At 36.2% G+C, this 6,000-nt stretch overlaps 1 protein-coding gene across 1 annotated transcript in view; it reads right to left on the minus strand.

Moving 5' to 3' along the window:
• The window catches only part of LOC132160888 (contactin-4), an 88,141-nt gene extending 84,258 nt beyond the window's left edge, over window positions 1–3,883 (minus strand). Inside the window, exon 1 of the mRNA XM_059570607.1 lies at window positions 3,758–3,883. The gene's annotated coding sequence lies outside the window, so the exon portion shown is untranslated. The remainder of the gene's footprint in view (window positions 1–3,757) is intronic.
• Window positions 3,884–6,000: the final 2,117 nt, after the last annotated feature.

The raw sequence follows: 6,000 nt of genomic DNA on the forward strand, positions 1-6,000 counted from the left end.
ATAGACCACTGGCAGAAGACAATTCGAAAGCCTTCTTACAGGAAATTGTGTGGAATCTCAGAAAGTTGCTGTTTTGTTCAAAGCCTGGATTATTAATGGATAACGAATACTATTATTTGGATGAATAAAAATACGATGCAGGTCAATATTTATAAAGCTGCCGATAAGCCATGTTTTTTAAACATACTGTGGCATTTACCACTCGCAATATTTTTAGCACGGGAGGAAGAAGAGAATGATGAAAGTACTTTTCGGATGAAAACTGTACGGAACATGATAATTCCATTCCCTCTTGCTCTAAGCATTGACAGTGAGGGCTCTGATTTATTCATGAACCTTGCGCATGCTGCCAAGAAGCATTAAATCGGAGCAAGTGAGTGAAAGGGTTTGGGGGTGGGGGGCGCCAAAAAAAAAAAGTTGCTGAGAAAAGCAAATTACAGTTTCAAAACAAATCAAACCAAGGCGTGGACATGGCATGTCTGGCACCCTTCTCCATAACTCTACTGGAAAAACTATTTGTCTCAACATGAACCAATTAAAGCATCTTCCTCTTCAAAACTCACCTTGGGAAACACTTGGAGAGCGCCAATCTTTGTTCTAGCAGAAATAGGAACGTGTTTCTTTGAGGAGAGTGCTTCTTATTAGGGCATTTCATCATCTTGTTGGGCTTGTTTACCGATCAATCAGATCTTTCAGTGTTTTTAGTGGTGTACTGGAATATTTTGGCTTTTAGGGCAGTAGAATCACATCTCCTGCAAAAAAAAAAAAAAAAAAAAATACTGACAAAAGAAAAACTACCTAATGTCCTCTCCAAGTACCTTCAAATGTCCTCCTTATGCATATAAATGCATATCATATCAGCACCCATGGGAAATGCTTGCTAAATGTCAGATAATATGCATATCTGGGTCCACGTCTGGATCCAATACATAATTTTCTATTTTAACCATGCAAGGCCTGACATATAAAATAAAACTCAGAAAACAATGTTGCAACTGTTGCTAAGTATTCATCTTAAAATACTAACAAATTAAAAAGTTATCTTATGTTTTATTTATAAAAATCAGTAAAGATTTCTCTGTCCCATGATACTAAAAGGCCTTTTACTTCTAAAAGGCATAGACCTATACTATCAGTTGACAAAAGGCATGCAGTAGATTGTGTACTACAGGTTTTTCAGCCATATTTTGATCAGTTTGATTAAAGGCCTTAGAAAATTGCATATCAAATATGTTAGAGTGCGCTTTATAGGGTAAACAATGTATTGAAGACATATGTCGCATCTGGCTGATTGTAAACAGTGTAAACAATCACAGCTCCTTCCAACATTTAAGGATCCTGTAATATATAACAAGCATGTATTATTTTCAAAGGGAACTGGTGGACTGACACCCGAATGGAGGCAGCTGCTTATGATATGTGAGTTGTGACATGAGCAGACAGCAGTTTGCTGGAGGTGCTCAACCACAGCACTGTACCATCTATCACTAAGATCACTATCACCTTGCTGGAGATGAGGCCTGTAGACTTCAATCCCACAGCTGGAGTGGCTTGTGATCTACACTCATAACCAAGTCAAGCAGACAATTCCAGAGCTAAACTCTCCAATTCCATACGTTTGACCAAAGGAACTTCCCTGATTTCTCAGTCATTTAATTGCAGTTCACACCAAGAATGGCAGCTATAGTGATAATCATATTACCGTCCACAGGAACGCACTATAAGGTTCTGTTTATTAAAGGTATGTGCTGATGTTTTGTTGTCTACCACTTTAAATGCTCAAGATCTTTAAAGTTTGGTGGCTTTGATTGGCTGTCAACTTTTTTATCATTCATCAAAAAACACATCTGAAAAAGTTTCAGACAATATTGTTATTGCATGTCATCATTGTTTAAATTGTGGTGTGGAGTTCATTATTGTGTTTTCTTTTTTTGTTGTTGTTGTAGTAATTGTCCTTGATGTGGACAAGCCTTTATGACTTTGAAATTAACATGATTTCACAATTAACCCTATTCACTTCCCATAATTGTTTTCTATTGCCTCTTATGTGGCACAAGCTACCCAATAGCCAAATAGGCATTCAGTATTTAAATATTCAATATTTTACAAAAAATCATATAAATAAATCACCAAATAAATCCCAATGACTAAATTAAGACTTTTTTTTAATTCTCAGATTTTCCAGGTTTTCCATCACATAAAAATCAAGCAGAATATCTGAATGGACTTAATTCTTAAAGAAAGAAAGAAAGAAAGAAAGAAAGAAAGAAAGAAAGAAAGAAAGAAAGAAAGTTATTGTAATACAAATGAAGCATAGCACTAAAGCTTCACAGGAGTTAATTTGGGTCCATATGCACATTTTGTGAATTAGGCCAAAATTTTCAGTTTACTATTAGTGTAAATACAAATCAAATAGTCAGCAGAAAGGAGCCAGTGCAGTGTGCTCTCAGTTCAAAATCATAGCTTTGGTAAGTGTGTGTGTTGGTTGGGGGAGGCTGATATGTTAAGAGTTACCTCTCTGGAAAGTTGCTTTATTAGCAGATGTTGGCAGAAGGTTATACACTCAACACCATCTGGAGATATGGCAAAAGAGGCTGCTGTACTTCAATAATCAACCATACAGAATGACATCAGACATACTGAAAAAGCAAGTGTGCACACACGCTTGTCCTAATCATTATTTATTCAGCTTGTGGTATTTATACTCATGGGAATCTCAAGCATCCTCCCAGAATCATTCACAGGAGATAGGCAAGTACTCTAATGCAGCAAACGTTTTATAGCAATATAGAGGATTTACAGAAATAGAAGTAATATAACATTCACACAAACTATTTTTGTGTTATTTATTTTTTGATCATGTTAATGGATGATAGAAATGGTATCACCTGCAGCATGTTCTTTTAATTTGATACAAAACATACACACAACCTGTTCACCTAACTAGAAAATAACGCCTTGAACTTTAAATACTTTTCACTGTACATCTGGCAATGACAAAGTGTAACAGTCCATATGATCTCATAAAGAAGACCATGATATACCAAATTAAAGCACTGGGGTTCACAGAGGACGCGTTCCGTCTGCTCTAATTTTTCTCACTGAAACATGCGTCAGAAAGACGTCTCTGGCCGATGCGTCGCGTCTCACACTATTCTAGCTTTAAGGTGATAGCTGTCCATTTTTCCCCATATAATGCAGGTGAGTAGTGACTGAGAGAGCGTTCCACAACATAATTGAAGTAATACTGTTTTGGTACGTCGTGAGACCGAGGAATAACAGCATTTTAATTTTGGTATGTGGTGTCTCTTTTAGGAGGCAGAACTGTTAAAAAACAGTACAACTTTTAAAAACGCGTCTCAAGAAGGTCCAAGAACGCGCCATGTACGATGCATATTCCAGGTCGGATACACGCACGTACTTTCACATGTGCATTTTAGAACGCTACATCGAACGAATCTAACAGATACGAATTTAAACTTATTGAAACACCCGGTCGTGTCTGATTAACAATTCACAAGATTGAAGAATGAATTATATGTTAACGCTGTAGAGTAACGGCTGGAACATAAGTGTCCTTCAGGTGAGTGATTCCAGGATAACTCATAAAACGCAGCAAACGCGCGGCGCGTAATAGCGCGTAACCCTTATTACCGCACTACACAAAATAACATCAGTTAATCAGCTATTTAGATGTACTAGACATATAATTTATATCTGGATAAATACATTGTAGTAATGAAATCGATCGCCTTACCTTTAAATCAAGCTCGGTTCCAGTAAATGCCGTGGATGGAGACAGTGGGGAGCGATGTGGTCTGCTGTCCGAACTGTTGGCTGTCTCCTCTCAAAGCGCATGTAGGCTATTCTTAACTGAACGTAAACCCCTCCCCTGCTTCACACCATATTTTCATCCACACTGAATTGAGGAACCGATCAGTTTGTCCAAATCCATACCTAAATGAACTACCTGTGATTTCGCAATGATTTGCTAGTCCTTATCCATATTCACCTGGTATATGTGTTTTGTGGTCAGTGTTTTGCACATTTCTTTGTGAAGAGAGTTTTATTTTTCAGTCACAGCCAAAACGACAAAAGACAGGTTAAACGGAACCCTCTGGAATATATCTGTGTAAATAAAGTGGGTGTTTTTTGTTTGTTTTTTTGCAGGTGCTTATGATTTAATTCTTTAGACGTGAGCTTTGTTGTAGTCCTATTACTACTTGAATGTATTTTCTGATTCTCATACTATTCTAAAGAAAATGTAGAATCCTGAAAAAAAAAAGGTTTTCAACATTGATAATAATATGTTTCTTGAGCATCAGATCAGCATAACAGAATTATTTTTTTTGAAGGATCATGTGACTGAAGATTCAGCTTCATAATTACAGAAATAAATAATGTACATTACTGTAAACTGTAATACTTTTTTACTGTATTTGGTAACAATATGGTTCATTTAACATCAGTTAACTACTTTATAATTATAATTAGTTAACATGAATTAAAAATGAACAATACTTCTACAGCATTTATTATTACAGCATTTTACTAATGCATTATTAAAATTTTAAGTTGTGCTTGTTAACATTAGTTAAGTTAACGAACTAACAATGAACAACGGTGTTTTCATTAACATTTACAAAGATTAATAAATACTGTAATAAATGTATTGTTCATTGTGTATTCATGTTAGTTAATACATGAACTAATGTAAGCTTATTGTAAAGTAAGAGGCCTGTGTCTTCAAAGAAGTTGTTTAACTTCGCTGCTCACAACACTCAAGGCCAACTGCTGAAACTACCTTTCCTTGGTTTATTCCTTAAAAAGAGGTTAGTAGGATGGCTGGTACGATTCCTTGTTGTCTTTAAATTCAAACCATCATTAGCAACAAACTCTCACAGTCCGAGACAGATTTCTCTTCAGTGGTTTTCTATCCTCATAGCTGGAAAATACCTGACATGAGGGAATTTGTCTCTCAGTACTTTCTTCCGCTGTAATTGTGACCTTTTCTGTACCCTTTCCTGCAGACAGATGAGGACCCTTGCAATCTCCCAAACGTGTGGAAGCAAGCAGATGTTTGGCTTGTCTTTTTCTTTTTTTTTTTTTCAGCAAAGGCACACACAGTATAAAAGCACATTAAAGTAATATTAACTTAACGTATTATAACCTGAAGGGACATGTATGCAAAGAACTGTCCTCCGGAGGGTATCACTTGAGCTCTGAATGTTCGCATATCAATACTCCAAGTTCCCTAGTGAAAAACCACCGACGGAAATAGAAAGGATATGGCAAGGATACCACAAAGCTCGATTTCATTATCTACAGGGAAATACAGAGAGAGAGAGAGTGTCAAGAGTTCCAGGAATATAAACTACACCCAGGACAAATATACAGCTATCAGACACATTAATACAATTAAGATATTCGTTTCATGTAATTACCACAAAATCCGGTGGGACGCTGAACGTTACACAATGAACTTCCTGATACTGCTGAAGCTTGCAGATGAATGACTGGCTAAGGAGTGTTATATGATTCTGAAGGTTGACGGTGAAAGTCACTTTATTTGTTTAAACACACATTATTATATGTTTAAACACACATTATTTCACTTCGCTTTGATGTTTACGCCTATCTGGCCTTTTCTAAAAATGACTCCTAAAGCAGTTTGCTTGAGGTGGGTGGAGATAAACAGGCTTTGGTTAGTGGGCGATTTTGTAGTGCTTTGACTGAAGTTCTACATTTTAATAACCAACTGGGACTCGTTTTTACTGTGTTCGCTGAGTTTATATCGATGTACAAAGTGCTTTATGGGAGACAGTGGATAAAGAGGAGTGTGATAAAGAGAAACTTTTTTAAAGAGAAACAAAATGCATCAACAAGATACAAAAGAAACTGATTAAAATGATCAAAAGTGAGAGTAAAGAAAGACCATTGAAATTACAAAAAAGCAGCTTTTACAGAACTTTCTCTTCTTTAAAAAATCATGAAAAAAAG

This window comes from Carassius carassius, chromosome 17, assembly GCF_963082965.1.
Source record: "Carassius carassius chromosome 17, fCarCar2.1, whole genome shotgun sequence".
NCBI lineage: Eukaryota > Metazoa > Chordata > Actinopteri > Cypriniformes > Cyprinidae > Carassius > Carassius carassius.